General features: G+C 37.3%; 1 pseudogene; it reads left to right on the top strand.

Annotated features, from left to right (window-relative positions):
- Positions 1-555: 555 nt before the first annotated feature.
- Positions 556-672, top strand: LOC111722172 (annotated as a pseudogene).
- Positions 673-9,456: the final 8,784 nt, after the last annotated feature.

The raw sequence follows: 9,456 nt of genomic DNA, 5'->3' as shown, positions 1-9,456 counted from the left end.
CAAATTATACTAGAAAAGGGCTACTATTCCAAATAAAGTGCTTCTAAAAGTTTGGAAGAAAATAATCCAAGAGAGAAATAATGGGCAAAATAAATGAACAGGTGACAGAATAAGAAATTCTAGCATCCCTCAAGCATCTGTAAAGATGTCAACTTCACTCAAAATATAAAATTCTTTTTAAGTTACGGTTAGTCATCAGATTGGCAGCATATTGCATTCTTCAGGAAAGAGGAATTCTCACACATTCCTGATGAGAATGCAAAATGTCAACTCCTATATATATATTTATATATTCCCTACATATATATATAGCTATATAAGTATATATAGCAAGACAACATATATAAGTATCCTTTGTTCCTGCAATGCCACTTCTAAAAACCCATCTCAAAGATACATTGATGCTATGAAATGACATACAGACAGGATTATTCATTTAGGCCTTCAAGCTAAGGATTAGAAACAAACCTATGTCCATCACTGGGAGACTGATAGAATGAACTATAGTGTATCTAACCACTAGAGTATTAGGCAGCTATAAAGACAAATGAGAAATACTCTTGGGGCTGTGGAGGGTCCAGTTCCTCCTCAGCCAAGGATGGAAGCCAATATCAGCTCCTAAGGACCATTGTCAAGACTGCCATGAGCCTTATTTTCCTGCCTCAGACATTTGGAGAAAATAAATAAATGAGAAATATTTCAATGCACTGCAATAGAATGATTGACATGTACTTATAGCATGAATATGCATGACATGTACTTATAGGCAGAATAATTATAAGATGTCCATATCCTTATCCCCTGACCTTGTGAATATAGTATGTTACATGGCAAGGGGAAATTAAGGTTGCTCATCAACTGACCTTAAGATATGTTTCTTTAGTTCAGAACCAACTTTTTTTCTAATAAAATTTGAATTTTGAACACTGAAATTGGAATTGAGTATGATTTCTCATATCATAAAATATTATACTTCTTTTGATTTCTTTTTCTTTTTTTTTTTTTTTGAAACAGAGCCTCAAGCTGTCCCCCTGGGTAGAGTGCCGTGGCATTACAGCTCACAGCAACCTCCAACTCCTGGGCTCAAGTGAGTCTCCTGCCTCCGCCTCCCAAGTAGCTGGGACCACAGGCACCCGTCACAACGCCCGGCTATTTTTTTTTGGTTGCAGCTGTCATTGTTGTTTGGCGGGTCCGGGCTGGGGATTCAAACCCGCCACCTTAGGTGTATATGGCTGGCGCCTTAGCCGGTTGACCTATAGGCGCTAAGCCCTTTTGATTTCTTAAATTAAATTTTATTTTGAGATAATTATAGGTTCACAGGTGAAGGGGTTCAGGGTCACGAGATGAAAGGGTTTTGACTTGAGGAATGAAGAGGCTTGACATGAAGTCCATGTGTGGGGGACATTGATGAACTCTGGGAGGAGCCCTCCTGAGCAAACCTTGGGTCCATATTTTTTATCACAAAGCAAGAAAAAGTAGTTAAAAGTTATCAGACATCAGCAGTAAAAAGGGGGAACATGGAAAGTGGCAGACAGAATGTCTCCAAAACCTCAGACCTTAAGCAAGACCTCTACTTTCAGCATCAAGAGACCTTTGGAATCTAGAAAATCTTACTATAACCATTAGGCCTGTCTTGCTTTTCAAGACACATATACATTCTCTCTTGGAGGCCAGTTTTCTGATCTCCTGCACATACACAACTCATGTGCCATTCTTGTGATTCTCTAGGTCTCAAGCAGGAAGCAAGTCTTATGCTAAAGGTCAAGGAACAATTTTTCCTACAGTAAGCGGTTGTAGGAAATAATGCAGAAGTCACATTTACTCTTTACCAAGTTACCACAATTACTAACATCTTACAGAACTATGATACAGTATCACAACCAGAATATTTACATTGATACAATCAATACAGAACATTTCCATGACTACAAAAATCCTTTTGATAAACACACACAATTCTGTTACCCTCATCTTCTCATTAATCCATGGCAATTTTGATTCTGTTGTCTACTTCTATAATTTTGTTATTTCAAGAATGATGAAATATACAGTATATAACCTTTTGGATTGGCTTTTTCACTCAGCATAATTCTCTGAAGAATTCTTCAGAGTGTTCCATGTATCAGTGGTTCATTCCTTTTTATTGGTACATAGTCTTCTACTGTACTATTTATTTAACCATTTACCCATTGAAGGGTCATTTTCTGTTTGGGGCTATTACAAATGAAGCTGCTATAAACATTAGCATATAGGTCTTTGTGTGAATATGACTCTTCATTTCTCTGGTATAAATATCTCAGGGTACAATTGTTCAGTTATATGATAGCTGCATACTTATTTTTTTCTAATAAACTATCAAATTATTTTTTGTAATGGCTGTATCATTCTACATTCCCTTTTCCTTATATCTTCACCAGCATTTGTGCTATCACGTTTATTTACTTTTGAGACAGAGTCTCACTTTGTTGCCCACGCTAGAGTGCCAAAGTGTCAGCCTAACTCACAGCAAGCTCAAACTCCGGCTCAGGTCATCCTGCCTCAGGCTTCTGAGTAACTGGGACTACAGCTTCTTGCCACAATGCCCAGCTAATTTTTCTATTATTAACAGAGATGAGATATCTCTCTTGCTCAGGCTGGTCTCAAACTCTTAAGCTCAAGCAATCCTCTTGCCTTGGCCTCTCAGAGGGCTAGGATTACAGGTGTGAGCCATCACACCTGGCTAGAAATTTACTCTTCAATAGAAGCTCCATGCTCAGGCTGTAAGAGTGTCCACCAGCAACGTCGAAGGCACTCACTGTCCTGAATATGCTCCTTCTTGGTAACCATGTCTGTAGCTGCCAATGGCAGAGCTCTAAGACAGCAGTCTAAAAAAATCTCAGGCTGGTTCTTCAGGCAGGTCAGTTACTAGGAAATACCAGGTGCTTCTCTTGTAACTATTTCAAATCTAAAGAATAAAGAAAGTAAATGGAAACTGCTGTTATTATCCTTTAGAATGACAGACTAATACTGTAGGGTTTGTTTTCTCTGTTAAATATATACTTTAATGCAAATTAAAATTATAAAACATTGCCTTTCCCGCTTTTTTGTACTGTAACTTTTTATTTTTCATTGCATTTATCTCTTGTTTTATCTCATTTTATGTTTTTTATTGTTGGAAATTGGTTTATTTGATAGAGGTAGATTGTTAGCTACCATATGAGCATTTGCAAATTGCTTTGATGAACCATGTGTTATAGGGTTTAATCACTCGTTAATCCCACCAAACCGTTTGAACTGAGCATTTGCTATGTGTTAGGTAAGGTGTCATGAATAGGGATAAGTGCTGGTACTAAATCTGGAGAACATTACAAAAGACAATTGCGATAAGTGTTAAGATGAAAGAGGCACTGGTAAAGCTTTGACTTCTCAGAGATGGGTGGGCAAGAGGGACTAGACATCCCAGCAACTTCCTGGGATTGCTGACACTTGAGTTAAGCTGTAAGAAAGTCTGGAAATAATCTAAATGGAGAAACAGGAAAAAGCCTTCCAGACAGATAATCAAGCTCTTGAAAGGACATATTGGAGGTATGTATACAGACTTATGTGTAATACTGATATAGAAGGGCAGGCAGGACCAGAACAGAAGGTCTTTCAAAGCCATGCCAGGGAGCTGAACATTAACCTGAGTCCAGTAAAATGCCTGGAAGAAGTTTAAACCTGGAGATAACTGGATGCAGGGAGATGTAAGGTTAGTACTGCAATAAATGAGGGGAGCAAAAAGGAGGCCTGATTGATTTAAAAAATTCTTAAATATGAGGGGATGGCATCAAGAAATACTCAGAAGGAAAAATAGATCAAGCCTTGGTCATTGATTATGTTGGGGTTAAGAGGACAAGAAGGCTGGGCATGGTTGCTCATGTCTATAATCCTAGCACCTGGGGAGGCTGAAGTGGAAAGATTACTTGAGGCTAGGACTCAAGATCAGTTTGAGCAAGAGTGAGACCCATCTCTACAAAATAACAACAACAACAATAATAATGATAATAAATTATCTGGGCATGGTGGCACATGCCTATAGTTCCAGTTACTCAGGAGGCTGAGGCAAAAGGATCACTTTAGCCCAGGAGTGAGCTATGATGATGCCACTGCACTCTATCATGGGTAACAGAGTGAGACCCTGTCTCAAAAAAAAAAAAAAAAAAAGCCTGTTATAATCAGAGGATGATGGTCCCCCCCAACCCCAACTAAGAGAGGGGCCACTAAACGAGAGGTAGCATTTTGGGAAGAGATTGATGAGACTGGTTGGTTATGTTAAATTTGAGATCCTGGGAGACACTACCCTGTAGATACTGCTATTTGTTAATGGATTGGTTTAGGGATTTATGTGTCTAGTGTCACTGGCATAAAGGTTCTCACTCAAATTGCAGAAAGGATGGGCACACAACCAAGCAATGATGGCAAATTTATTGAATGAAAGCAGACTTAGGCAAGACTTGTGTAGGAAGCAGATGTCTGTTCTCAGGAAAGGGAATAGACAGGCTTGAAATTGTTCTGCCTTGAACCAGAACACCTGCTGTTTTTATTTGTTGAAATAAAAAAAACTGGGCAGTCAGTGTTCACTCTGTTCTTATTCATATATGGGTAGGAGGAAGAGTCACTCTGTATCTGTGTAATATTGAGGAATTAATTTTTTTTCTTCTCCTCAGGTCTCTTTGTTCAAGGCAGTTGACTAACTTCTGTTTCCTCCTCCCTTGTTCACACCTAACTAGCTACCTCCTATAACATGAGAAGAGAATTAGGCTTGAGGTCCATATTCTGGAGCCATCTACTTTTCAGCAATGGTTAAATTGGTTAAGATAGTGTGTAGTGCTAAAAGATAGCCTTGGACAGATTTGTGGAGATCCCTTTACCTTCCCCCTCTTCCCAGCATCCCTGTAGATCCTTATTCCAGGGCACCTGGAAAGAAGACATCTCTCCCTACATCATTTGATCCAGGGCTCAAATCTTACCATGGAACATCTCACAAAGTGACAGAAACACAAGAAGTCCTGCATAACAACTGGAATTCAACATGGATGTCACCCTCTACCTTACCTTACTTTTGAGTTATTTTCTAGGCATCTTCAAGAATTTTGCAGCTTAATATTCTCTCAAGTTGCATAGGCCTTGACTTATTGCAGGAGGCTGACATGGAAGTCTTAACTCAAAAAGTCAATTTTCACCAAGGATGACTAACTTGGTACAGGTCCCAGGAGCCTAGGTGAAATAGTCAACTTTCTGCCACGTATACAATATAACCCGCCTGCCTATCCCTATATCTCAGCATTCCACACAAACCTAGAAAAGAGCATATCTGAACACAAAGAGAGCTTAAGGCAGACAAAAGTCAGCACTCAGAGTAATAGTAACAGCATTATTCATCTTTTGACACTAGAGAAACATGGGGATATAGAAAACAAACAAAAGGTGAAATGGATTTCTAGAAAACCTTCATTTCTAATACTTTTTGTCCAAGGTTACTACTGACAGTTTTGGGACATTTTATTAATACTAACCAAATAACTTCATTTAAAAAGGACAAATTGTCTTGTGATAAATTGAAAAGCCTTCTAACTACATTGAGAAATCAAACGAGAAAAAAGTCAGATGTTGAGATCTAGGACTCAAGAAATAAGAGAAAAGGTGAAACTGTAATATCAGAAGCTCATTTTGTTACTTTGTGAAAATAAAAGTGTTTATAAACTTGATTAGCTCATAATCATGTTCAATGTATTTAGGAAGATTGAAAAGGGGGGTGAGAGACAATCAAGAAATAAGTTATTTAGGAAAAGAGATTCCGAAAGGAGTTCCTTTATTTTTTTTTCTCCAAACTTTAAATCTGGGGTAGATAAGGTTTTTGTGGAAAATTAAAGGTGGTTATAATTTTTTTCGACACTTTCTAACTTCCCATCAAGAGGTGTGGTCTGTGTCACCATCCCTTAAATCTGAGTGGGCTTAATGATTGCTTTGGCCAGTAAAATACAACTTTTAATTTTTATCTTTTGGAACAATTACTCTTAGTGCCCTGAGCCACCATGGAAGTCCAAGTACTGTGCTTGAAAGACTACATAACAAAACCCCAAGACTACATGGGGAGGCAAAGTGGCCCAGCTGAACTCAGCCTTCTAGCTGTCCTTGCCAAAGCGTTAGGCATGGTAATGAAGCTCTTCTGGATTTTTCAGACAAAATCCCACTGCCAAATGAATACCATCAAGTGACCCTATTTGACACCACGTGAAGTAGAAGAATTTCCTAGCTTAGTCCTTCCCAAATTCTTGACCCAAAACATGTTGGTATGTTTGTCTAAGTCACTGTTTTGGAGTAAATTTTTATTTTACTGGATTAGGTATTTACTAGACTAAGACAGCTTGATGAAACTCTTCCCTGAGAATGTGAAATTTCCTTTCTTTAGATGACAGAGCATGCATGCAATGTTTAATTGGTAGTTGATTTTTAAAATTTCCAACCAGGAAAAGGCTTGATATTGATGACTTGTGCAAAATTTTAGGCCATATATAGCTGCAAATGTTAATGGGAATTATTATGTACAACATAAGGTAATCTATTATAAATTACTATCCAATTTCTTAATCACTTTGGACATGAAAATAAATCAAGGGAAGACCTGAAATCTTTAAAAATACAATTAGTTCATGGGATCCTGAGGTAACTATACTGAAAGTTATCGTCAAATCACATTTTTGTATTTTAAATTCATATTTCTCATCTGAAAAAATGTTAGTACTTAAATTCAAAATAAAAACATTTAACATAATCAACTTTTAAATTCTTATGTTTAGAATGAAAATAAATACTAATTTCTTAATTCTAAATCATCATTACTGATACCAAAAGAAGTATTTCATTTACAGATTTGAAATCAGAAGCCAAAAGCATAACAAGATTTTCTGATTTGAATTCTGTGAACTTTTAGAAAGTACATGGTTGAGAACATAGGTAAACATGTCAATAAGGGAAGAACATTCAAGGTTCCCATGGAGACAGTGGAATGATTTGCTTTCTATCTACAGGTCTAATGGAAGACTCCACAACCTAGCTGTTTAAAACAATTAATTTGTATCTAATTGATGAACCATTCATATCATTTGTTTTTTGCAGGCTAAAGAACTCATCTATTGTTAAGAAATGTGCAACAGACTAAGAAAAAGTTTTAAAAATATTTCAATCATTCCATCTTGCGGACTGAGCCATGTCAGGCATATACTCTGAACCAGGGTATACCTGGTTGATTCACCAGCGTGAATCTTTGTTTTAAAAAAAAAAAAGAATAAAAATTTAAGCTCTTCCACCCCAGGTGACAAAACTCAGAACTAAGAATAGTAATATAATAATATTTGGGGGATTGTGACTTAAATTCCAATTGGGTATAGCAAATATTCAATAAGCAATGTTTAGAGTAAGTAAAAAACAAATAGTAATAGAAGCAAATTGCTTGGTGATATGTAGAAGACCACTAGGAAAACCAGAGATAGAAAAGGTGCCCCACAGGAGTATCAGTGAGTGTGTCAAATGGTAAAGCAGATATTTTGCTTTTCATCATAAAACCTGCTATGCTATTTAACTTTTTAAAAATTATAAGCCTATATTACTTTGATTAAAGAATAAAGACAACAGCAAAAGAAAAATTAACATTTTGAATACTTGGCAAAATGTGGTTGTTACTCTGATTTGCAGGTTCTCAGGTCTTGAGTTCACAGATCACTAAGATCTCATGGCCCATTTATAACATGTGCAATATATGTGTTTGTGTGTGTGTATCTGTGTATATACATGTATATACATACACATATGTATACATTGTATTCATTTCTTTTTGAGTACAGACCCCAATCTTTCAATAAAATTGATATTTTTATGTGACCCCCCCCAGAGGCCCTGTAGGAAATGATTGGATTATTGAATTCCATCTAGGATTGAATTCAGAGTATGAGGATGAATAAAGGAAAAGAGAAAGGGAGAAAAATGGGGGAGAGAGATAACCCATATCTTTTATGATCATGAAAAGAAGCACTGTTGGGTTTCAACCATTGCTAATTTTGATAGTATGAATAGACAGAGCTAGAGCACCAATTTAAGAGAAAGGGTCTGAATTCAGATATTTTGGTCTGTCTGAATCTTGATTCTGGCACTAACTAGGTGACTATTTTATAAGACTTAAAGATTTTTTGATGGAGGGACACAACATACTGACACGTGAAAGGATGAAAAGCAGAACTTTTTGTTAACTACAGCTTTATAGGAGAGAAGGCTTCCATGTTAGGCTACATAGCGCATTTAACCTAAGGACAGAGAAAGAGCAAGTTGGAGCTGCAAAAGGCAGCTTATATATGGCACGCACTTTATATATGCTAAACTGGGTTTCAGGGGCCTTCTGTGGATTAATTTCATAGGCCTCTCTTTAGTGTGGATCTTTTGATGTTTAATAATGACTAGCTTTTGCACTTTTAAGTCTTAAACTTTCTTTGTAATTGCAGGATTTGTCTCCTGTGTAAGTTTCCTAATGTTCAGTCAGCCCTGGGCTGAAGTGCTTCCCACTTGAGGAGTGTGTGTTCTGATATTTTTCAAGACTTTTACTGGGTCTTTGGTCTCAACCTCATTCTGTTTAGAGATTCTCTTTCAGAAATTAATTCCCAACAAGGTCCACTCTGTGGCTCTTACTTCCCTACAGGTCATCCTGTTTCTCCTCTGAGCATTGCAATTCCCAGTGCGGAATGCCCTCTGGTTGCTGGGTTGCCCGTGCCCCTCCTGTTTGCAAGGTTTCTCCTCATAGTGGATTCTCTGATGCTCAGCTTACAGAGCCCTAGAGCTCAGTTTGGTGAAATCATTTTTCTCTTTAGTGGATCTCCTGAAGTCAAATTAGGGATGAGTAGTACACAGACACTTCTCTATACTTTTCTTGTAGAGAAATCTACAAGGTTTCTCTACTGTGTGAACTACCTTATGCTGAATCAAGGCATACCGGTAAGTAAAATTTTAACTGCATTGATACCTACCAAAGCATTTCTTTCCAGTATGTTTCTCAAAATCATCAGAAAGCTTTGTATTTTGAGTAAAGGCTTTTCAACAAGTGTTTCTTGCTTGTGGGAAGTCTCCAATGTTGACTAGAGGCTGATCTTTTGACAGATTTTTTACGTTCATCATATTTATAGGGTTTTACTCTAGTATGAACTCTCATTAATAAGACCATTGTCTGAATTAAATATTTTCCACACTCTTCAGATACGGTGGGTGAAACGAGAATGTGCTTTCTTTGATGCTCAGAGAGGTCTACACTTGGAGGGCTCCCCCATGCACACCAGGCCTCCAAGGCTTTGTCTGCTTCTGATTATGAACTTAATTGTGGATAAAGTTCATTTTGAAATTAATGAGCTTGACTGTTTTCTTAATCTTGTAATATACCCACTGCTTTCTTGATCT

Source organism: Otolemur garnettii, unplaced genomic scaffold (genome assembly GCF_000181295.1).
Source record: "Otolemur garnettii isolate 467f Iridium unplaced genomic scaffold, OtoGar3 scaffold00223, whole genome shotgun sequence".
Taxonomy (NCBI): domain Eukaryota; kingdom Metazoa; phylum Chordata; class Mammalia; order Primates; family Galagidae; genus Otolemur; species Otolemur garnettii.
Note: the sequence above shows the minus strand (reverse complement) of the source record. Positions and strands in the feature narration are given on the sequence as shown.